The 24555-nt window shown below is 43.4% G+C and overlaps 3 non-coding genes across 3 annotated transcripts; 1 reads left to right on the top strand and 2 right to left on the bottom strand.

Moving 5' to 3' along the window:
- Positions 1–1702: 1702 nt before the first annotated feature.
- trnal-aag (transfer RNA leucine (anticodon AAG)) lies at positions 1703–1784 on the bottom strand. The gene has a single exon. It is a non-coding gene; the product is annotated as a tRNA-Leu (tRNA).
- A 5903-nt stretch (positions 1785–7687) lies between these two features.
- On the bottom strand, positions 7688–7761 carry trnae-uuc (transfer RNA glutamic acid (anticodon UUC)). The gene has a single exon. It is a non-coding gene; the product is annotated as a tRNA-Glu (tRNA).
- Positions 7762–10163: 2402 nt separating this feature from the next.
- Positions 10164–10237, top strand: trnat-ugu (transfer RNA threonine (anticodon UGU)). Its single transcript has one exon. It is a non-coding gene; the product is annotated as a tRNA-Thr (tRNA).
- Positions 10238–24555: the final 14318 nt, after the last annotated feature.

The raw sequence follows: 24555 nt of genomic DNA, 5'->3' as shown, positions 1-24555 counted from the left end.
AGAGTTTAGAAGACTGAGGGGTGATCTTATTGAAACGTGCAAGATTCTGAGGAGGTTGACAGGGTAGATGTTGAGAAGATGTTTCCACTAATGGGGGAACCTACAACTAGGGGACATAGTTACAGAATCAGGGGCACTCATTTAAAACTGAGATGCGAAGGAATTTCTTCTCCCAGAGGATAGTGAATGTTTGGAATTCTTTACCCAAGAGAGTTGTGGAGGGTAGTTCACTGAGAGTATTTAAAGAGGAGGTAGATAGATTTTTGAAATATCGGGGATTGAGGGCTATGAGGAGCTGGCAGGAAAGAGGAGTTGAGGCCTGGGGCACAGTAGCCATGATAATATTGAACAGCAGGGCAGGCTTGAGGGGCCGAATGTCCGAATGGCCGACTCCTGCTCCTATTATTAATGCTCTTCTGTTCTTATGAAACATGTCTCTGGTGAAAGAGGTCTGAAACAAAAATTAAAGGCCCAGGTAGCATAGATAAGCCACGTGGTGAGGCTTGTGGGCAGCTTTCTTGGTGTTCTGGTGGTCAGGATTCAGAACATTCACTGCTGTGGTCCGGGTTTAATTCCCAGTCAGGGAATGGAGATTTACTGACCTCGTGCAAACTGTTAAAATGAGTCTGGGTTGTTTCTTGATGAAAAACAGAAGACGCTCATCTCTGCCAGAATCAGTGGAGTGAGAGCTGGAGTTCTGCCTCAGAGCTGGAAATGTCACCCGTGCAACAGGTCGAGAACAAATATAGAGGTGAAGATAGGGAATGAGAGAAGGTCTGTGATAGGTTGCAAAGCCCTAACCAGAGAGATGTTTGTGCAAGGCAAAATATAGCGGAAATAAGGGAGGCTTTACTGTTTCCACCAACACAAATACCTCCCAGATCTGGTTCCATATCTCGTGTTAAATGAGAAGAAAGCTTCTCGCTGAAGCTTCCACTTTTTAGCTGCACCTCCTTCCAAACATTGCAAACTCCCCCTGCACCTTCCATCTTGATATTTTTCTCTGTGACATTTTGATATGAAACTGCACAACCAATGTGAATAAAGTTTCTGATGGGAAAAATATGTTCATGCCCTTGGGGAACTGAACCACATTGACACACACAGAGGAACAAACACAGACATATACACCGAGAGTGACAAAGGGCAAGGGATTGTCTCTAAGGAGAGACAAACACCCAGAAATCAAGCCTGACACCAACCTGGTTCCGTTTTTGTTCCATTTCTCGCTGCAATTTTTGTGAATGTTTGCAGGCGAATAGACATTCGAGATCGCTGGAGGTTTTAGATGGTTTTATTCAACTTATTCGGACAATTAATTGTGCAGATACACTGTAAAATTCAGGAATGATAAGAAGCGTAATTGGCAGGATTCCAGCCTACCTGTGGAGATCCCAATGCATTCAAAACATGCCGCCTTAAACACTCAGTCACGAATCCAAGCCCTAGATTTGTATTAATGATGTTTGTATAAAATCATAGACGGCTACATCTGACGGTCATTCAGCATGTCGACTCTCTGGAAGAGCAAGTCAAATACTGTAATTCCGCACCCCGCCTTTTCCCCACAGAAATTCATATTTATATCGCCTCTCCTCGTTCTTCCCATCAAAATAAAACACCGCACACTCCGCTGGTGTCTGTCGACCTGTTGGTTTGAATGGGGCTGCTGTAGATCCCAAACGATACAGTACCTGACCCTTGGCAGTGGTGGGATTCGAACCCGCGCCTGCGTAGAGACTGGAACCTTAATCCAGCGCCTTAGACCGCTCGGCCACACTACCACGTGACCTAGTGCTGCTCCTAATTCCCTTCACTGATATTATCATCGAAGTAGAACAGAAGCAAAGGAGCAGAAATAGGTCATTGGGAAACTCGAACCAGATCCGCCAGTTAATCAGATCATCCTGCACTTTGTAACATACAGAAATTATCTCCACTATTAACTTCATTATTTCAATGTTTCACTATTTCAATGTTTCAGATTATGTGTTTTATTCCCTGTGGTGACTGTGTGTGTTTTCTCAATGAAATGTTGGTAAAAGGTATCGACTGAGGAAAATGAGGAGATGATTGGTCAGAATAGACATTTGTTTTCAGAAAATTCGATCTGAAGTCAACTATTTTTAAAATTTGAATAATTGTAAAAGAATTCAGAGTCCAACCCTTCATCTCAATGAGTCAGGGAATCTTTGTTAATTTTCACACACTGAGCAAGGACACGGCAGCAGCTCCTGCGCCTCTTTCAATATTGTTTCTCTTAACTCAGAGTTTTCAAAAGGGAATTGGACAATGACTTGAAAGGGAAAAAAATTCAGGGTTATGGAAAGAGACAAATAAATTGAGATTAACTCGAAAGCTCTTTGTGGAAAACTGACATCGATACTATGGGCCTCTTGTACAGTTGTGCCTTTTGATGATGACATTATTGGATCAGTCTGTCTCCAGCATCCCCAAAGAGAGCAGCTGAATTCCATGTCTTCAAAATAAAGACTCAATGTGTTGCCGCATGATGACACCGCTTAACATTTTACTGAGACCCATTGAGCTTTTCTCCTGTCCCCTGTTTCTGCAGGGCAGTGGTTATCATGTTTATCTAATATGTGAAGAATTGCCTCGTTCGAAACTGGCCAGAACCATCATCAAAACTTGCAGATTGAAGTTTGTTAAAGACAGCAGGATGTGGTCATGTGTCCTGGTCACTGTTTATCTTTCGATCAAGATTATAAGATCTGCGCATTGTCAAGTCCCTGGCTTTGGGTGTTTGTTGAGCAGCGATTGGCTGCCGTACTCCCTGCATGAAAACAATGACTCTCCTTCAGAAAGTACTTCAATAAAACCAAAATACTGGAAATCTGAAATAAAAACATAAAACGCAGGTAGAACTCAGCAGGTCTGAGAGTGTCTGTGGAAAGCAAAACCTGCTGAGTTTCTCCAGTATTTTCTGTTTTTATTTCAAAAAGTGCTTAATTGGCTTGAAAGTGGTTTCAGACATCCGTTGGTCAGGAAAAGCGCTGTATAAATGCAAGTCTGTCTTTCCTTAACTATCTTTAAATCCCAATCCTCTGGTTACTGACCCCGTCAGTGGAAACTGTATCTCCCTCTCTGCAACATCCAGCCGCCCGTCCCCACTGCCCCCACCCACATTATTTCGAACAGCTCCATGAAATCTCCACTTAAACTTCTTTGCTCTGAAGAGAACAATCCCGGTCTCTATAATCTCTCCACAAAACTGAATTTCCTCATTCCTGGACACGATGCAAGGCAATTGAGATGAGATTTTGCAAAATATTGTTAGTTGGCAGGTGGGAAAATGGAGAAGGAACCAAAACAGAAAACCCAGTCTCCAGCTTTGTGAATCTTTAGAAACTCTTTGGGAACCGGAATTAGAGGAGAATGAAGGGTGAACTGTCTGACTGGCCAGAGACAGTCAAGGCACCTTTCCCTTCTTTAAGACGCTGGAATATTGACTCTGATGTTATCAGTGAAATGAACTGATCTGAGACATTGACAGCGTTCTCGTTACTGCACATCAGGAATTCAAACCTAATTTCGGCTTCGGGACAATGAGAATATTTGGTAACAGTTAAGACATGCAAAGGATCGAAGGGAGATGGCACCAGTTGTAGGGGAGCTGGTTCCTGGTGACATGGATGTATCTGCAGTGGGTTGGATCAGACTGTTTCCATGTATCCACAATGAATGCCCCACTCTTTATTTTGGAAGAGTAAAAATGATAGAGACAATTGTCATTCCAGTAGCAGCAATCTGAAGATTTAACTCACTGATACCCTGGGTAACGTTTTCATCAGTCTCTGTGGCGCAATTGGTCAGCGCGTTCGGATGTTAACCGAAAGGTTGGTGGATCGAGACCACTCAGAGGCGAAGCTTTTACTGTTTTCTGACCATTGGCATTATCACACAGTTCCGGGCTGTCATTGGCTACTTGCGCTGAAACGAAAGACCCCCAAAATGTTGCCAGTTCCACTGTTATTAAGTGAGCTCCCAGGTAAGTGCCTTTTTTCGAATATTAATTTCAAATATAATGAGAAAACAATTAGACATACCATGTACCGATATCTAGCACATTGGAATTTTATGAAATTTATTACATTGGATTGAAACAAAACCATCAATGATTCTCTCTTCCTCAGCTCCACAATGAGTAAGACAGGGAAAAGCAGAAAAGCAGCAATATTCCGGCCCTGCACTCTCCAATCACCCGCTGCCAGCAGAAAGCGGCGACTGCAGCTTCCATCAGCGGGTTACTGCCCATCCCTGGAACGCAAGATACTCCAACCCGGGCCAAACTTCCCAAAACGCCGAGCACAGGCTCAGGAAAACATAGGTAGATTATATCCCGGTCACTAAACCTCCGAGCAGCATTTACAGAATACCCGAGTTAGTGAGTCACAAATAAAAGTCACACAAACTTTCTAAATGTTTTCATTGTAAAATTCCTTCATTTTATTGATAAGTTAACTGTTGTGAATCTGAAAATGTGCACCATGGGATTTGTGTTACTGAGTGACGTTTTTCCATTGTTTGTCCGTCAGGTTTGTAATTCAAATTGTGTTGGATATTGAAGCGATCCTGATTTCAAAATGAGGTCACAAAGCAGCTAAACATTAAATCCAGAAACAAATCCTGAGGAAAATGGATCACAATGTTTGGAAGGAGGTGCAGCTGAGAAGCGGAAACTGTGAATGATGTAATTGATGAATGAATGAAAAGCATTGGCTTTTTGGTCAATCACCATTGCCGAGTGGTTAAATGGATGGTTCTAATTTCCTTTGGAGTCTCCGCAGGTAAATTCAAACCTTACCGAATGTTCTTCTTATTATTGCTGATTTCAACCAGGTGTCCACAGAACTCCCGGATCAATGGAAGAAAAAATATCTAAAAATTCTCCTGATTTTTGGACTCTAAGGGAATGAAGGGCGATCGGGATTGGGTGAGAAATTGGTGTTGAGGTTGGGGATCCGCCATGATCTTGTTAAGTGACGGAGGAGGCTTATGGGGCCTTATGAAGTATTCCTGATTCTTTGCTCCTGTTCTATTTGAGTAGCAATACCAGCCAAGGTGATGGGCACTAATAGCTTGAGTTCGGTAGATTCGCTCTAGGTGGTTGAAGGTGTCACTCTTCATTGAGTGGTGAAAACGATGCTTTTAAAATCCACTGGGGTTTCCCGAGGAAAGTTCAAATCTTACCAACAGTGCTTCTTATTATTGTTGATTTCAACCAGGTGTCCATAGAACTCTCGGATCAATGGAAGAAAAAGCATCCAAAAATTCTCCTGATTTTTGGACTCTAAGGGAATGAAGGGCGATCGGGATCGGGTGAGAAATTGGTGTTGAGGTTGGGGATCCGCCATGATCTTATTAAGTGACGGAGGAGGCTTATGGGGCCTTATGACGTATTGTTAATGCTTTGATTCTGTTCTGTTTCAGTAACAATGGGCAGTAGCATCCTGAGCTCGGTAATTCAGCTGAGATGTTGTAGGTGCTGGTTTAAGGTTTCACTCTTTATTGAGGCGTGGTTTCTGGTCCCACTTCTGCTAAAATTGTGCTGTTGGTCGAAAAGGTGCCAGCTCGCAGTTAGAGCAGGTGTGTGCGGTGTTTCACTTTAACAGGAAGAACGAGGAGACACAATAAAAATATAAATGGCTGTGGGGAAAATGTGGGGTTGTCGAATTAGCTAAATTCCTCTTCCATATGCTGGCATGGACAGACTGGGCCGAATTTCCTCCTCCCTTGTTGTAACCATCTATAATTTTATACCAACAACACTAAACCCTCCATAGGACCAGTCATCGTGGCCGAGTGGTTCAGGTGATGGAGTCCAGACCCAGTCAAGGCGATGTGGAATAGCATCGTGAGCTTGGTAGCGCAGCTGTTGTGGTTGTTAATGGTTTAAGGTCTCATTTTTATTGAGGCGTGGTTTCAAATCCCAGTGCTGTTAAAATTGCCCTATTGGTCGAAAAGGTGCCAGCTCACAGTTAAAGCAGGTGTGTACCGTGTTTCACTTTAACAGTAACACTGAGGAGAGACAATAAAAATATAAATGGCTGCGGAGAAAAGGCGGGATTGCTGAATTCCTCTTCCGTGAGATTGCACGGACACGATGGGCCGAATGTCCTCCTTCTCTGCTATGGCCGCCTACAACTTTATACCAACAAAATTACCCTCTGCAGAGGGGCAGTCATCGTAGCCGGGTGGTTAGGCGATGGAGTCCAAATCCATTGGAGTTTCCTGCTTCTCATTATTCCTGGTTTTATTCTGTGACTACAAAGTTAATTATCGGTTATATTGAATAAAATCCATCAAAACAAGTGGACGTTTTCCTATTTCTGTTCATTGCAGTGGAAATGGAGCAAAACTTGGTGTCATGCTTGCTTTCTGGCAGTTTGTCTCTCCTTAGAGACAAACCCTTGCCCTCTGTCAGTCTCGGTGTTTATCCCCGTGCGTGTTCCTCTGTGTGTGTCAATGTGGTTCAGTTCCCGAGGAGGTGAACACATTTTTACCATCACAAACTGTATTCACATTAGTTGTGCAGCTTCAGATGAAAATGTTACAGAGAAAAATATCAGGATGAAAGATGCAAGAGGAGTTTGCAATGTTTGGAAGGAGGTGCAGCTAAGAAGTGGAAGATATGAATGATGTTATTGATGATTGAGAGGAATGTATTGCAACCTTGGGGCTTGTGTAGTTCGATTACATTCTACACTTTGAAATTCAGAACAAGCTGAGGCTCCAGGTGGAAATCAACAGTTGTCTCCATGTATGTTGGGATATGAGATACATATGTTATGTGTGTCCGGCTAGTTCAACTGGTAGATCAAAGGCTCTAAATCTCAGGGTCGTGAGCTCGCCGCACGTTGAGTGCAGCTTCTTTCAAACAAATAACCACCAACCTCTGTTCCTTTGAAACTGGCACAAGACGGATTTTCACCACTCATTCAAAACACTTCCATGTCACATCTCTTTCTATCTCACCTCCAGCTCTCTCCGCCCTTCCAGGAGCTGTTTGACCATACACAGTTAGTTAGTGCGAACGTAATACACAACTTGATCGGTTTACAGATAACAGGCTAAAGAGACACCAGGATCTTCCTGATTCTCCCAGGTACTGATTACAGGAATGTGCACAGTGCCGATTATCCACAGTCACACTCTCCTTCCAGTCTTGTCTACGTTGTTCAGCTTTGAAATTTCTCGTATTTTCGCACTGGATTTCATTGTGAAGAAAGCAGAGCTGTGATAAGCTTATATTGTTCAGCAGATATACTGCAAGAAGTTACATAACAGGCTGATGGTAACAGTGCTCTTTGGTCGCGGTGAGCTCCACTGAAGGATTGGCACCAATAATGTGTCGTTCAATTAGTCTTGTGATTGGTTGATCCATCAGGAGTGATATTTTTGTCAATGCAAACAGTAGGCACCAGAATTTTCCCTTCTCCCACCCATATTTTGCCTGGCACCACCATCCCTGTGGCCAGTGCTTTGCAAACAGCCCTTCTTTTGTCCTTCTTTCACTCCGCTTCTATCTTTGTTCCCGGCCTGTTCTAAGTGTGATATTTCCAGCTCTGAGGCTAAACTTAAATTGATTCTGGTGGAGCTGCTAAATGTTTTCAATCAATAAGTAATTAATACTCATTTTGACAATTCCACAAGATCAATAAAATTGCATTTCCTGACCGGGAATCGAACCCGGGCCGCGGCGGTGAAAGCGCCGAATCCTGACCACTAGACCACCAGGTTAACTGGCAAATTTTCGTTTCCGTTTCATTTATTGACGCTGCTTTTATCCATGTTTCCATTTTAAATGCAATGAATTCTTCAGTCAATTACAACAACGGTTTCTGTGAGCTGGGACATGAAATTGACAGTGAGGTGAAATTTCCCCACAAGCTGCTCATGTGTAACTGTCAATTCCCTAAACCCACCAACCTGATCACTGCGGCTGTTGTGAAACTGACAAGGGAACACATGGCAGACATTCATCACTGAAAGTAACTGACACACTTCTAAACACTTTCATGTCGCATCTGTTTCTGCTTCTGCCCCTGCCTCGCCTCCAGCTCCCTCTGCCCGTCCAGCTCCCAGGTCAATTAGCTGTTTGATGCAGACACAGTCAGTTCATGAACCCAAGCTTTCCTTGGAAAGCAGGGACAGAGATTGTGGGACCCAAGGATTTTAGAAAGAAGGGGTTTGCAGATGACATGGTAAAGATAATCTGGGAACTCATCTTCCTGATTCTCCCAGACACTGATGACAGGAATGTGCAGAGTGCCGATTATCCAGAGTCGCAGGCTCCTTCCAGTCTTGTGCACGTAGTTGAGCTTTGAACCCACTCGCAAAAGTGGATTATAAAATGGCAGAATGAGTGTGAAAGAAGTGGTGTTGGGAAATATCAAATTATAGAAAGTTACAGCAAAGGAAGAGGCCATTCAGCCCTGTGTGCTGCTTTCAAAGAACTCCAAAGAAGAGTCACACGGAATTGAAACATTAATTCTTTTTCTCTCTCCAGAAATATTGCCAGACATGCTGAATTTTTCAAGAATTTTCTTTTTTAACTCAGATTTCCCGCATCCACAGTATTTTGCTTTTATCTCTGGGTTTCTAGCCCAGTGACAAGGCCAATACGCCATCTCCTGAATGCTCTGATATGATATGGACATGTTTTCCCGAAGGAAGTGCTGTTAGTAGCGGACGAGTGTTGAGGGCGATGGTTCTGACATCCATCGGGGTTTCCCCAATGTTGGTTTGCTGACTGCGGTTCTTATTATTCCCGATGTTGACCAACAGAATTAGTTATCGGATAAATAGAATCAAACAAAAACTTCCGCGCTTTCTTATTTCCATTCATCTGCAAGGATTTGCGAAATCTGCAGACGGAAATGGAGTAAAACTGAGCGAGTTTGGTGACATCCTATCTTTCTGGATGTTTGTCGCTCCTTAGCCCTCTGTCACTGTCGATGTATTTGTCTGTGAGTGTCCCGCTGTGTGTGTCAATGTGGTTCAGTTCCTCGTTTTTAGCAATCCCCACTTTATTCACCTTACTTGTGTGGCTTCATATTAAAATCGTACAGAGAAAATAAAAACCGGCTTAAAAGGTTCAGGAGGAATTTTCTTTCTGTATTTCTGAGTGGAGACTGTTCAGTTACTAAGTGTCCGTATGTTACAAAGCGGAGGGCGATTGAAATTTTCACTGAGCAACATTTAAACAGACACCGAGTCCCTGTGGTCGAGTGGTTAAGGCAATGGACACATCGAGAGAATGAATTTGTAAATACAAACAGTCCAAACTGATACCCCTCGGACATTAGGAACTGTATTTCTTCTCGAAGCTGTTCCACGTGTGACATTTGCAGCTCTGATGTAAAACTTCAACTCTCACTCCACTGATTCGGGCGGAGCTCTTGTGCGTTTCCGTTTTCAATCAATAAGTAAATCAGTCCTGTTTTAACAGTTTGTACCAGATCAATAAACCTTCATTGCCTGGCCGGGAATCGAGTCCGGGCCACGGCGGTGAAAGGGCCGAATCCTTACCTCTAAATCACGAGTAAAGCTGTCTAGAACTCTTGCAACGTGCTTTATCTGGGCCACATTTGCCATTGTTCAGACACTTTCACCGGAGGTGTTTTTAAGGGGTAGCTGCAGTGAAGGATTGGCACCAATATCGTGTCGTTCAACTGGTCTGGTTCCAAATCCTGCTCAGGAATTTAAGAAAAGCGTTGAGTTTGCTCAGTGTCTTGACTTCAAAAGCGAGGATGTAAGAAAGTACATTCCCCCAAGCGTGTAATAAAATGTCGGAATGACTGGGTAATTATGCTGGGAAACGTAAAATTATAGACAGTTACAGCAAAGAAAGAGGCCATTCGGCCTGGCGCGCTGCTTTCAAAGAGCAGTTGTGATTGGTTGGTCAGGAGTGATATTTGTGTCAGTGTAAACAGTCGGCAGTAAAATCTCTCACATCACCGTGGCAGACATTCATCACTGAAAGCAACTGAACACTTCAAATTCTGCCGTTTTCATGTCGCATCTTTAACTTCCTGTTCTCCCTTTCAGGCATTTCCAGGTCTATCAAATATCATTCATGCAGAATGTTGTCCTGTTCCTCGTTCAACTAGGAGACTTACTGTGAGTGGTATAGTACAGTTGGCTCCATAGCTCAGTGGTTTAGAGCACTGGTCTTGTAAACCAGGGGTCGTGAGTTCAATTCTCACTGGGGCCTGCGATTAATTTTTATGAAACTTGGTAACAAGGTAACTTTTGAGCAGAGCACTGTAAATCCAAAATCAAAAAACACCTGGAAAAACTCAGCAGGTCCGACAGCATCTGCGGAGAGGAATATAGTTAATGTTTCGAGTCTGTATGGCTCTTCAACAAAACCTGTATCGGAAGGTCATGTCAGTGGGCAACAAGATGGCAGATGCAATATAAAGTCGGCAGGTGCGATTATGTTCACTTGGTTATAAAAATGAGAACAACAGAATGCTTTTAAAATGTGAGAAATCTGTAAGTGCTGATGTTCAAAGAAACTTGGCTGTGCTTGTACAAGCAAAGTAGAAAGTTAGCATGCAGGATCAGCATGTTGGCCTTTATTGCAAGGGGATTGGAGAGCAAGAATAAAGAAGTCTTGCTACAGGGTTTCGGTGAGACGGCATCTGGAATCCCGTGTGCTGTTTTCATCTCCACATTTATAAAATAATAGACTTGCATTGGGGACGGTGCAGGGAAGGTTCACTAAATTGATCTCTGGAATGTGCTGGTTGTCCTAAAATGAAAGGATTTTATTCTCTGGAGTTTAGAAGAATGAAAACTAATCTGATTGAAACCTGTAAAATTCTGAGAGGTCTTGACAGGGTAGACACAGGGATTGTTTCCGCTGGTCAGGGAGTCTAAAACACTGGGGCACAGTCTCAGGGTAAAGGGTCGATAATTTCGGGCTGAGATGAGGAGAAATTACTTCATCCAAAGGGTTGTGAATCTTTGAATTCTCTACCCAGAGGGTTGTGGATGTTCCATCATTGAATACATTTAAGGCCGGGATGGATAGATGTTTGGTCTCTCAGGGGACTAAGGGATATGGGGAACGGGCAGGATAATGGAGTTGAAGCCCAAGATCAGCCATGATCGAATTGAATGATGGGACAAGCTCGATGGGCCGTGTGATCTACTCCTGCTCCTATTTCTTGTGATCATATCTATAATAAAGACAGTAATTCATGCTATAATAAAAACAGAATGTATTATTGGAAGTTCTCAGCGGGTCTGACAACAAATATGAAGGGAGAAACAGAGTGAAGGTTTCGAGTCTAATTTGACACTTTTTCAAACCATAAATTGGCTGCTAGTTATGACATTTTGCACAACATCAAGACAGAATTGAACCCAGGCGGTGAAAGCACCGAGGCTGAACCACTAGAGAGTTAGTTTCCAACTGAAGGTTTAATGGTTTAAGAAATCCTAGGGTCAAGTAGACTCCCTCTCTTCCTGCTTCTACTCATATTACCGACATAATTCTGCTTTGTGTCCTTTGGCTACAAGGAAATGTTGTCCAAACTTTGCCAGCGCTGCTGTTATTCGGTAAATTCTCACACAACTATTGTGTGTCTCCAAATATTGCGTGCAGTTCTGGAATCCGCATCATAGGAAGGGTGTGATTGCACTGGAGAGAGTGCAGAGGAGATTTACCAAGATGTTGCCTGGGCTGGAGAGTTTTAATTATGAGGAGAGATTAGATAGGCAGGGGTTATTTTCCTTGGAGCAGAGGAGATTGAGCGGGGACATGATTGAGGTGTATAAAATTATGAGGGGCATAGATAGAGTAGACAGGAAGGAACATTTCCCCTAGGTGGAGGGATCAATAACAAGGGGGCCTAGATTTAAGAAAAGGGGAAGGAGGTTTAGAGGGGATGTAAGTAAGAATTATTTCACCCAGAGGTTAGTGGAAATCTGGAACTCACTGCCTGAAAGGGTGGTAGAGGCAGAAACCCTCATAACATTCAAAAAGTATTTGAATGTGCACTTGCGATGCCATGGCATAGAAGGCTATGGGCCTAGTGCTGGAAAATGGGATTAGAACAGTTAGGTACTTGTTTGACGGTGCAGATTCGATGGGCTGAAGTTCCTCTTTCTGTGCTGTAGACCTTTATGACCCTATGACTAAATAGATTTATGAATATTCATTTCAAATAACGCGAGAAACTGAAAGAAACATGTGCATAACATCCAACCTATTACAAAGATTGGGTTCAAAGCAACGAATAGAAATTGACTGTCAAATTGCATATATAGAACTGGAACACACCATCACAACGAATGAATCCATTGTCTATTAAAATGTTGCTCAGTGAAAATTTCAATCATCCTCCGCTGTGTAACATACAGGCACTGAGTCAATAAGCAGTCTCCACTCAAATAAACACAAAGGGTCAATCTCCTCTTGCAACTTTTCAACCTGTTGTTATTTTCTGTACCATTTACCATGAAGATATAATACGAAAGTGAATAAGGTTTGTGACGGTAAAAAATGTGTTCACTCCTCGGTGAACTGAACCACATTGAGACACACAGACACATGCAGCGTGAGTAATAGTGGGCAAGGTTTTATCTCTAAGGAGAGAAAAAAACTCTCAGAACGCAAGTATGGCACAAATTAGTTCAGTTTTGTATCATTTCTGACTGCAAATTCCGTGAATGCTTCTGGGTCAACAGAAATGAAGCAACACGGAAGTGAAGCAGGAAAACCATACGGGAACGTTTGGAAGGTTCCATTTAACCAATAGGTCATTCTGGAGGCAGCAAAACGAAGGAACAGCGAGAAGTCCAGTCAGCAGGACTCTAACCCACGTGGGGAGGCCCCAATGGACTTCAAATCCATCCCTTTAACCACTCAGACACGGCTGCAGGCCTTATACCAGCGTCATTGTTGTTCATGTAAAATCCTGGAATGGTTACAGCAGAGAATGAGAACATTCAGCCCCACCTATTCCCAGTCACCCTGCAATTCCTACAGCCTCCCTTGTTCTACCTACCAAGACGAACCACGTCATATGTCAAATACCCCGAGCCTATTCTAAGGGATTTGATGAAAGGTCTGAAAGACAAACCAACTGAAACTTTGGCAATGGTGGGATTAAAATCCATGACTTAATAGGAACTGGTGCTTAAATCCAATGCCTGAGACCACTCGCATACGCTACTGCTGGCAATATGATAGTAACCATCGCCTTGATTGGTAACGGTACTGAATTAGAATGTAACAAATAGCAACAGGAATACACCATTTTGTCTTTCGAGCCCCTCACTGTACCATAAAATCAGAGCCAAAAACAACATATAGAGACCATTCAGCCGGGTCAGAGGAACAGAGGCCATTCAGCCCTTTGACCCTGCTCAACCATTCAATAAGATCAAGGCTGATCTGGTTGTGGTCTCAACTCCACTTTTCTGTCTGTCTGTCCGTCCCCACCCCCACCCTCACCGCCCCCCATAACCCTTGACTCCCTTCTCTACCAGAAATCTGTCCAAATCAGCCTTGAATAAATTCAATGACCCAGCCTCCACTGCTTTCTGGAGGAAATTCCTCAGACTAACGACCCTCTGAAAAACAAAAAAAAAAACTTCATCTGCGTCTGAAAAGGGAGACCTCTTACTCTTCTGGAATTAACTCACCTGGCCCCTCTCCCCTACCTTTTCCCTGGACATGTTGCAGTATTTGGTCCAATTCCCTTTTGAATTCCGCTGCTGAATCTGCCATCCCCACATTCTCTGTCTAACCCAGCCGCCGGATCCATCCCTCCCAGGTCGCCATGTGGAAATGCATGGTGACCCTGCACTGAAGAACAGGTCCCAGGCATACTCAGCTACTTGACAACAGAACAACATGAAGTGACTATTGTGGAAAATTGAATGAGACAACATTTTAAATCATCAAGATATTGACACACACACCTTAGCGAAACTGGCTTTCAAACAATCAGGATAGAATTAAACACACCAGTACCTATCAGAGGGAGTAAAATTAAAGTGAAGAGGGAAACAGAATCTAGATTTAGAAAATATCCACAAGGTGGATGAAGGTGAATAGTGAGCTAGAGAATGTTTAAAGTCCATGCATGAACTTCTGTTTGAACCAGATGTATTTACCACATGTCAATAATTTAAAATTGTGTGAGATGATCTGCAGGTGCGGAGGATGAATCTCAGTCGATAGTTATCACATTTAGTGGATAAAGTTTTCACATTTACTCTTGGTGGCAGCTCAAGAGTTTGTGTTGCTGATTCTGATCATTCTAGTAGCTTTAGTATGTTATCCACGGTTTGTCAGAAAGAAATTAGGAAAACAAGCTCGTAGCTTAGAAATAGTGAGGTTAGTCAGAAATCAGTTATGAGAAATCAATAAGGATATTCCCTTCTCAAGGTGGGGAGATCTCTAAGAAATCACTGTCTAATAACCTTATAAAATCTTCAAAAATGTATTGAACATTGTAGGAATGGCTCTTCCTCCCCCTCTCTCTCTCGCTTAGGAACAAAGATTCCTGGCTTGACAAACATAGGACAACATATCCCAATGTTACCTCATAGGGATAGACTCGGGAGTTAGGGAACGGAATTTGTAGTGGTGACTGAAGCCAATCGCTTTGATCTTCGCAATTCTTAAAAGGAGCAAATTTCTGCTCATCCTGTATGGAATGTTGGATAAGCAGTTTGATAATTTAGTAACAGTGGAGGAATGGAGAGGGATGGTGGTGAGGGAGAGCTGGGTGTTGTCAGTGTACATGTGAAAACTAACAAGGTGCTTTTGGATGATGTCACCTAGTGGTAGCATGTAGATGATAAATAGGAGGGGCCAAGGATAGATTTAGTTTAGGATGGATGATGACGGTGGATTTAAAGGTGAGAGGGACAGTACCAGAAGAGAGAGAGAAAAAAACATGAATAATATCAGCCGACATGGAGAAGGTGAATGGTCAGCAGTTCAGTGAGAATAGGGTCACTGGAGCAGAAGGCGAGTCTCATGGACAAGGTGAGCACTGAGAGGCTGTAAAGGGAAATAGGAACCTGGAGAAAGATCTGAGTTCAGAGCTCGGACATGGGGGATCTTCAGAGACAGTTGACCCGGTGAACTAGTGGGAGGAAGGGAAGCAGCAGAGGCAACTGATCGGATTGACTCAATCTTAGTGACAAAGCAGCTCCATGAGCTACTCACACTTGCTGTTGGAGGTGAGAACAGAACAGGCAGGGGAGAGAGAGAGCACTTCAAAAGGAACTAACTTCTGTAGAGAAATGAAAAAGACTCGACACACTGTGTGTTCGACACAGAGCTAGTTTATTTGACTTTTATCCAGAATTTTAACCCCTATAACTGGGTTAGAGTTTATTAACATCAGCAGAAACAGACCCCATAGAACATGGTTCAGTCCCAAATGTGATTAACAGCAAAATCCAATGACTGTAGTTACTTGTTAACTTGAGTTAATGTTTCAGAGTCTATGTGGACTCAAAACGTAAACTTTGTTTTTCTGTTCACAAATGCTGCCAGACCTGCCGAGTCTTTCTACATTTTGTTTTATTTCAGATTTGCAGCATCTGCAGTATTTTGTCTTTATACTTGTGAACTGGTTGTTATCTCTGCAGTGTGGATGAACAACCAAATGACTTGCCACACTCGGAGCGTGAGAACAGCCTCTCCCCAGTGTAAATTCACTGGTGTACAGTGAGGTCAGAGGATTGCCTGGAGTCAGACCCATTATGAGAGCACCTCAACGGTCTTTCGTCAGTCTGAACATGTTAATAAGGCATCAGTTGCCTGGAACATTTCAAGCACTTCCCGCAGTCCGGGCATTTAAAAGGCCTCATCAGTGTGAACTCACTAGTGTGTCTGCAGATGGGATAACTGAGTGAATCCCTTTCCACAGTTGGAGCAGTTGAATGGTCTCTCGTCAGTGTGAACATGTTGATGGGAACCAATGAACATTCTCCACTCTCACAATCCGCCGCTTCCGGCTTCTCTCCGGCACCAACCTCAGGCAAAGAGAACAGGAGACTCCGAGCATGCGCCGTCCACTCGGACAACCCGCGGCAGATAGAGCGGTTTCTGAGGCGCACGGAATTGTGGGTAATCAGACCGCCATTAGAGACCGCGTCTCAGTTTAACTTTGCCTGAAACTGGGAAAGCAAGGGGAAGGTTCTGTTCACATAGGGATAGAAAATAAGAAAGATCAAGTTCCAACTCCTGCCATTCGGGCTAGAGATGATAAGGGACGAAAAGGCGGATTTACACATGGGAGCAAATGGCATAGCCGAGAGTCTAAATGAATACTTTGCAACTGCCGTTACAAAGGAAGAAAATGCTACCCAGAACATGGTGAAAGAGGAGGTGATTCAGATTCAGAAAGGTTTAAAATTGAATTCGAGGAGATATTAGATAGGTTATCAATACTTAAAGTTGTGAAACAAAAACAGAGCATTCTGGAAAAACTCAGCCGCTCTTACAGCATATTTGGAATGAAAAAATAAACAATTAATGTTTCGAGTCCGTATGACTTACTGTTTTGTTCTCCCTCCACAGCTGCTGTTAGACCTACTAAGTTTTCCCAGCATTTTCTGCTTTTGTTTCAGAATTCCAGCATCCACAGTATTTTGCTTTTGCTTTAAAGTTGTGAAATCACCTGAGCCAAATGAGATGCACCCAAGGATCCTGGGAGAAATAAGAGTGAAATTAACAGAGGCGGTGGCCATAATATTTAATTGTGCCTTGGACTCAGGTGCCGAAAATTTCATAAGTTACACCCTTGTTCCACAATAGGTGTAAGGATAAGCCCAGCAACTGCAGGCCAATTACTTTAACTTCAGTGGTGAGAAACTTCTAGAAACTATAATTTGGACGAAGTGAGCAGTCACATGGACAAATGCAGGTTAATAAAGGAAAAACAACATGGACTTCTTAAGAGAAAATCATGTTTAACTTCCTGGAGTTTTTTGAAGAGGTAACAGAGAGGCTTGATGAGGGCAATGCTCTTGATGTGGTGTACATTGACTTTCAAAAGGCATTTGGTACAGGGCTGCACAACAGACTTTTAAGCAAAGTTATGGCTCGTGGAATAAATGGGACAGTAGCCACATGGATGCGGAATTGGCTCAGTGGAAGGAAACAGAAAATAGTAAATGGATGTTTTTCAGGCTGGTAGAAGGTTTGTAATGGTGTTCCCCAGGGGTCCGTGTTGGGACTTTTAATGATATATATTAATGACCTAAATCTTGATGTAAAGGGAAAAATTTCAAAGTTTGCAGAAGATACAAAAGGGGTTGAAGGAGAAAGGGACCTGGGTGTATATGTCCATAAGTCATTGAATGTGGCAGGAGAGTGATTGAGAGAGTGATTAATAAAATATACAGTATCCTGGGTTTTATTAATAGGGGCATAGAGTAGAAGAGCAAAGAGGTCATGTATAAGTCACTCGCTTGGCCTCAGGTGGTATTTTGCATCCATTTCTGGGCACCACACTTCAGGAAGGATGTGAAGGCATTGGAGAGGGTGCAGAAAAGATTCACAAGCTTGATTCCAGGGAGGAAGGACAGCTCATAAGAAGATAAATTGGAGAAAGTAGGACTGTTTTAATTAGAGAAAATATGGCTGAGAGGATATTTGGCACAGTTATTTAAAATCAAGTGGGGGCTGCACAGAGTAGATAAGGAGAAACTGTTCCCACTCATCAAAGGATTGAGAACAGGAGGGCATATTTTAAAGTGAACAGTAAAATAATCAACAATGATATGAGAAAAATCCTTTCACGCAGTATCTGGTTAGGGTCTGGAATGCTTTGTGTGGGAGTGTGGTGGAGGCAGGTCCAATTGAAGCATTCAGGCAGGAATTAGGCAGTTATCTGAAAAGGAAGAATATACAGGTTTATGGGGAAAAGGCAGAAGAATAGGACTGGTTGAGTTGCTCATTCAGAGAGCCAGTGCAGACACGATGGGCCAAATGGCCTCCTTCAGCCCCAAACCAAATCTATAATGTGGTAGAATTTATTGGTTCATTCTGACAGTCAATCTCTATCAATACGTTTGTAACAGAGCAACATCCCATTGTTCTCCCAGCTTTACATTCTAACAGAAATTTCTAGGTGTTTGCAGCGCTGTGATCTTGTGGTGTGGACAATAACATAGACAATGTTATTGTCCATACCGCAAGATCACACATCAATCTTGTGGAAAGGGTCTGATACATCGAGAGTGATATGGTCTGCAAAATACAATCTGTGTGAGTCATTGGGATATGATTGTGTAATAGTTCAAGGAGATCTGACCACTCACTGAGTGAGTCCGTATAAGTGTAACTTAGATACACACAGCTTGTGTCATAGTTCAGTAAGATCTGACTACTTAATGAGTGAGTCTTTATGAGGGTGAGATTCTGCTAACATAGGCATTGCAAATTAAGAGTGACAAGGTCCATCTCCTAACATTTGCATCCTGCAATAATGGACCTGTTGGCAAATTCTTTGTAATGAATCTTTTTCAATAAGTCTGTCACAAACTAACACCCTATTGTTCTGCTGTGCTTTATATTTTAATGGGCATTTGCAGACATTTTTATTGCTATGAGCTTGGGTAGTGGCTATGTCTTCACTCTTCTCTGTTGATCTCATCAAGAAGGGCTGCTGCAGAAAGAAAGACTTGGTCTGTCAGACGCGGTCACTGTGAAAGTGATAATGAAACATCTGTGTGTCAAAGTTCAGTGACACCTGATCACTTACCGAGTGTGAATCTATGAAAATGTAACTCAAATAATCTCAGCTCCTGCAGGTGATTCTCTGGCTACAATGACATAGATAAGAAAGGAGTCAGGAGCATGTAGTCCCACCCAGCTGGACACCAGTGCAGAAGCATTGGGGGAGGATGGTTCGGTCAATGGTGTCAAAGACCACAGACAGGCCAAGAAGGACAATGAGGGAGAATTTACCTTTGAACATTCACAGGGGATGTAATTTTTGACTTTGATGAGAGCTGTTTCAATATGGTGGCAGGGGCAGTTTTCGTAATGGTGGGATTGAACCATGGAGTTTCATGAAAGATTGGCATGGATTTTGGAGGTGACCAGGACTTCGGAGAGAAAAGGGTGGAGAGAAATGGGGAGATAGTTTGCAAGGGCATTGGGGTCAAGGATTGGTTTTATTGAGGAGGGAGTGATGATGGCAGATTTGAAGGAGAGGGAAATTGCTTCAAAGGAACTAACTTGTGTTCGAAATATTAAAAAGACTCAACGCACTGTGTTTAACACAAAATTGATTTATTTGATTTTTATACAGAATATTAACCGGAATGACAGGGCTGGGGTTTATTAACATCAGCAGAAACAGACCCCAATGAACATGTCCTGGATGTGATTAACAGCAAAATCCAATGCAGTTACTTATGAAATCACTGGTGTTTCACCCGGTTAGCCGACCGAGTGTTGGAAGTGATTCACTCAGAGCAGGTGAACAGCCACTCCCCAGTGTGAACTCGCTGGTGTGCAGTGAGTTGAGATGATCGCCTGAACCCAGACCCACAGTGAAAGCACCTGAACGGTCTCTCATCAGTGTGGGACACCAGTTACCCAGAACTTTTAAAGCACCACTCGCAGTCTGGGCATTTAAAAGGCCATTCGGCAATATGAATTTGTTGATGTGTCTGTTGGTGGGATGACTGAGTAAATCTCTTCTCACACTCGGAGCAGCTGAACAACTTCTTCCCAATGTGAATTCGCTGGTGTCTCAGCAGGGTGGATAACTGAGTGAATCCCTTCCCACACTCCGTACAGGTGAATGGCCTTTCCACAGTATGTGTGCTGATGCATGGTGAGTTCAGATAAATGCCTGAACCCAGTCCCACAGTGAGAGCACCTGAACGGTCTCTCGTCAGTGTGAACACGCTGGTGCGCCAGCAGGTTGGATCAATCAGTGAATCCCCTCTCACATTCGGAGCAGGAGAACAGCTTTTCCCCAGTGTGAACCCGTTGGTGTATCACCAGGCTGGATGACTGAGTGAATACTTTCCTACAAAAGGAGCAAGTGAATGGTCTCTCCCCAGTGTGAACTCGTTGGTGTGTGAGCAGATTGGATGAATTAATGAATCCCTTCCCACACTCTGGGCAGGTGAACAGCCTCTCCCCAGTGTGACTGTCCTGATGAGTTTCCAGTTGAACTGTATAAGTGAATCCCTTCCTGCAATCTGCACATTTCCACAGCTTCTCCCTGTTGTGACTGTATTTATGTTCTGACAGGCCAGATGATTTGCTAAAACCTCGTCCACACACAGAACATGCATACGGTTTCTCCCCACTGTGAACTGTGCTTTTTCCTTCCATGTTCAAAATCTGATGGTATTCAGGTTACGATAAATTGGGTGAGTCCATCAGATCCTGATGTGATGTTTTGTTTCACTTCCCCAAATTAAAATCCTCCCCTTCTAATACCCTGTGAAATTGATTTAAAACAGAAAAAAGGGAGTGAGAGAGAACCCACAAAAACACAAAGGCACGTTGTGAAATTGAGCTGAATGAATCTGGGAATTTGTGGGGCCGGCACGAGGAAAAAGTGACCATGAAAACTGTTGGATTGTCATAAAAACCCAACTGGTTCACTAATGTCCTTCAGGGGAGGGAACCAGTTGTCGTGGTCCATGTACGTACTAATGACATAGCTAGAACTCGGAAAGAGGTTCTGTAACAAAACAAAAACAGAATTACCTGGAAAAACTCAGCAAGTCTGGCAGCATCGGCGGAGAAGAAATCAGTCAACGTTTCGAGCCTCCATGGCCCTTCGGCAGAACTGCAGCATAGTTTCAACAAGAGAGAAATATAAATTGGTTTAAGGTGGGTGGGGGGAGGGGGGGAAGAGACACATTGAGGGTGTGGTGTGAGCAGATAATCAAAAGATGTCAGAGACAAAAGGGTCAAAGAGGTGTTGAAGGTGGTGGTCTTTGTCTGAGAAAAGTGCTAATTAAGAATGGAATACAGGATATTCAAAGTACAGCTCTAGTGGGGGTGGGGTGGAAAGACTAAAGGTTTTAGTTTTAGATTTAAAAATAATGGAAATAGGTGGGGAAAGAAGAATCTATATAAATTATTGAAAAAAAGGGGGATGGGGGGGGGGAAAGAAACGGGGTGGGGATGGGGGGAGGGGGAGTTTAAGATCTAAAGTTGTTGAATTCAATATTCAGCCCAGAGGGCTGTAAAGTGCCTAGTCGGAAGATGAGGAACCTCATCTTCCGACTAGGCACTTTACAGCCCTCTGGGCTGAATATTGAATTCAACAACTTTAGATCTTAAACTCCCCCTCCCCCCATCCCCACCCCGTTTCTTTTCCCCCCCCACCCCCCTTTTTTTCAATAATTTATATAGATTCTTCTTTCCCCACCTATTTCCATTATTTTTAAATCTAAAACTAAAACCTTTAGTCTTTCCACCCCACCCCCACTAGAGCTGTACTTTGAATATCCTGTATTCCATTCTTAATTAGCACTTTTCTCAGACAAAGACCACCACCTTCAACACCTCTTTGACCCTTTTGTCTCTGACATCTTTTGATTATCTGCTCACACCACACCCTCAATGTGTCTCTTCCCCCCCTCCCCCCACCCACCTTAAACCAATTTATATTTCTCCCTTGTTGAAACTATGCTGCAGTTCTGCCGAAGGGCCATGGAGGCTCGAAACGTTGACTGATTTCTTCTCCGCCGATGCTGCCAGACTTGCTGAGTTTTTCCAGGTAATTCTGTTTTTGTTTTGTTTTGGATTTCCAGCATCCGCAGTAGCTTTTAGCTTTTTGTTTTTATCTAAGAGGTTCTGTAAAGTCAGTATAAGGAGCTAGGTACCAAATTATGTAGCAGAAACTCAAAGGTAATAATCTCTGGATTATTACCTGAGCCACGTGCAAATTGGCATCGGGCAAATAAGACTGGAGAGACCAATGCGTGGCTCAAAGATTGGTGTGGGAGAACTGGGTTCCGATTTGTGGGGCACTGGTATCAGTGCTGGGGACAGTGGGGGCTGTACCGTTGGGACGGTTTACACCTGAACCATGCTGGGATGAGTGTCCTCGCAAATTGCATAACCAGGGAAGTAGAGAGGGCTTTAAACTAAACAAGAGCAGTGAGGGATCAAGCTTGGGCCGACTTTGACAACAAGATTTCGAACGCCTCTATCAAATCTCCTCTTTATATTCCCTTCTCCATGGAGAACAGTCCGAATTGTTGCATCTATCTACGTAATTGAAATTCAAACAGCCGATGCAGCCAGGCTGGTTGTTTTTTCTTTCTACTCGCAGTCAAATGCCGCATTGTCCAATTCAATTTCTTGTCAATTTAGCATTCAGGTATTGATAGTGGTGATTGGGATTGGGGTGGTGATGGGATATTAAGTCAGTGAATGCGAAGGAGACTAGTTAGTCTCTCTTGTTGCGGATGATCAAATGCAGGACATTTTCTGATGCGTCTCAGCTGCCAAACATCAAGTCAAGCCTCATTTGTCGAGGATATCTTGCGTGTGAATGTTGTCTGTTTGAATCTATGAGCCGTAGCAAATGGTACTGCACGTGGCACAAACATCAGGAAACGTGCTCGTTTCTGACCACATGAAACTAACTGATCAAGCAGCTGAAGATGGTTGGATATAGGGCCCTCCTCTGAGCAACTCCTTCAGCCATGTTCTTGAAATAAGCTGGTTAGAGTACCTCAAACAGCCATATTTCATTGCGTTAGGAATGATTTCAGCCACAAGGGAAATGTCCACTGGACCCATTGCCCGCATATTTAGCAGGGTTACTTTGGAGCATACATAGTTTAAAACTGTTTTGACGTAAATCGTAGTCATAAGGAGCAGGGTAACTCTATTGGAGGTCAAATTGAATCTATTAGGTGATTGTTGTATAAGTGCCCCTTTTCATTTTTATCTCTTATGACCCGGGGACGCCGCTGCCCAGGCCAGCATTCATTGCCCCTTGATAATGGACCTAGAGAAGGTGACAGTGAGCTTCCCTCTTGAACCACTGCCGTCCATGTGGTGAACGAACACCCACAGTACTGTTAGAGAGGGAGTTCCAGGATTTTGGCCCAGCGACAGTGATAGAACAGCGATATATTTCCAAATCGGGATGTTGAGCGGCTTGGAGGGGAACTTCCATGCGGTGGTGTATAGGCTGCCCTTGTCCTTCTAGATGATGCTGGCCATGGGTTCGGATGGTGCTGTATAAGGAGGATTGCTGAGTTCCTGTCGAGCATCTTGTAGATGTTACACTTTGCTGCCACTGTGCATCGGTGCTAGAGTGACTGTGGGTGTGGTGCCAATAAAGCGGGTTGCTTTCTCCTGCATGGTGGATAGGCTCTTGAGTTTTCTTGAAGCCGTAATCACCTGGCAAGCGGAGTGCTTTCCATCAGAGCCCAGGCTTGTGCATTGTAGATGGTGGACACTCTTTCGGGAGACAATAAGTGAGTTATTTGCCTCAGGATTCCCATATTCTGACCTGCTGGAGCAGCTACAGTATTTATATGGCTAGTCCAGTTCAGCTTCTGGTCAATGTTAACCCCCCCGCCAGGATGTTGTTAGTGGGGGATTCTGTGATTCTAATGTTATTGAACGTGAAGAGGCGATGGTTTGATTCTCTCTTGCTGAAGATCTTCATTGCCTGGCACTTGTGTGGCGCGAATGTTGCTTGCCACTTGTCAGCTCAAGCCTGGATATTGCCCACGTCTTGCTGCATTTGGACACGGACTTTATCATTATCTGAGCTGTCTCCAATGGTACTTAACATTGTGCAATCATCAGCGAACATCCCCAATTCTGATCTTAATGTGGAAAGAAGTTCATTCTTGTAGCAGCTGAAGGTGTTTGAGCTGAGGACATGATGCTAAGGGACTCCTGCAGTGATGTCATGGAACTGAGATGATTGACCTCCAACAATCACAACAATCTTCGTTTGTGCGAGGCATGACTATTGCCAGCGGAGCGTTTTCCCCTTGCTTCCTATTAACCCATTTTTTGCAGGAACCCATTGATGCCACCTTTGATCAATGCCAATGTGAAGTGCAGTCACTCTCACCTATCATCTGGCAGTTTAAACTTCTGGATCATGCTCTGAACTGCTTCACCTCGCAGACTCGAACAACATTAAGTCATGGCCCAGAAATATAATCAATCTGTAGAATTTTGGAAAACGTTGATGCTCAGAAAAAATGAAAATGTCAATAAAGTTCCTGTCAACTTGAAATGAACAGAGTTGGAAATAGCAGAAGTGGAGAACAAAAAAATGGGGCAATGCAAAGAGGCAGAGAGAGAGAGAGAGCATTTGATGGCGAGAGAAACACCTTGAATGAGATATATAAAGTAAACGATTAAAGGATCTGAGCAAAGTTTGAGAGTACCTATGGCCAGCAATTAAGCCTGTATATCATTGTTATATAAGAGTTTAATTCCTAAACACAATGAAGTAACATGCGGCCAGCAATAAAGGACATTGATAGCGGAGTACAGACTACGATAACAGACTGTCATTAGTTACATCA

This window comes from Cetorhinus maximus, chromosome 23 (assembly GCF_964194155.1).
Source record: "Cetorhinus maximus chromosome 23, sCetMax3.hap1.1, whole genome shotgun sequence".
NCBI lineage: Eukaryota > Metazoa > Chordata > Chondrichthyes > Lamniformes > Cetorhinidae > Cetorhinus > Cetorhinus maximus.
Note: the sequence above shows the minus strand (reverse complement) of the source record. Positions and strands in the feature narration are given on the sequence as shown.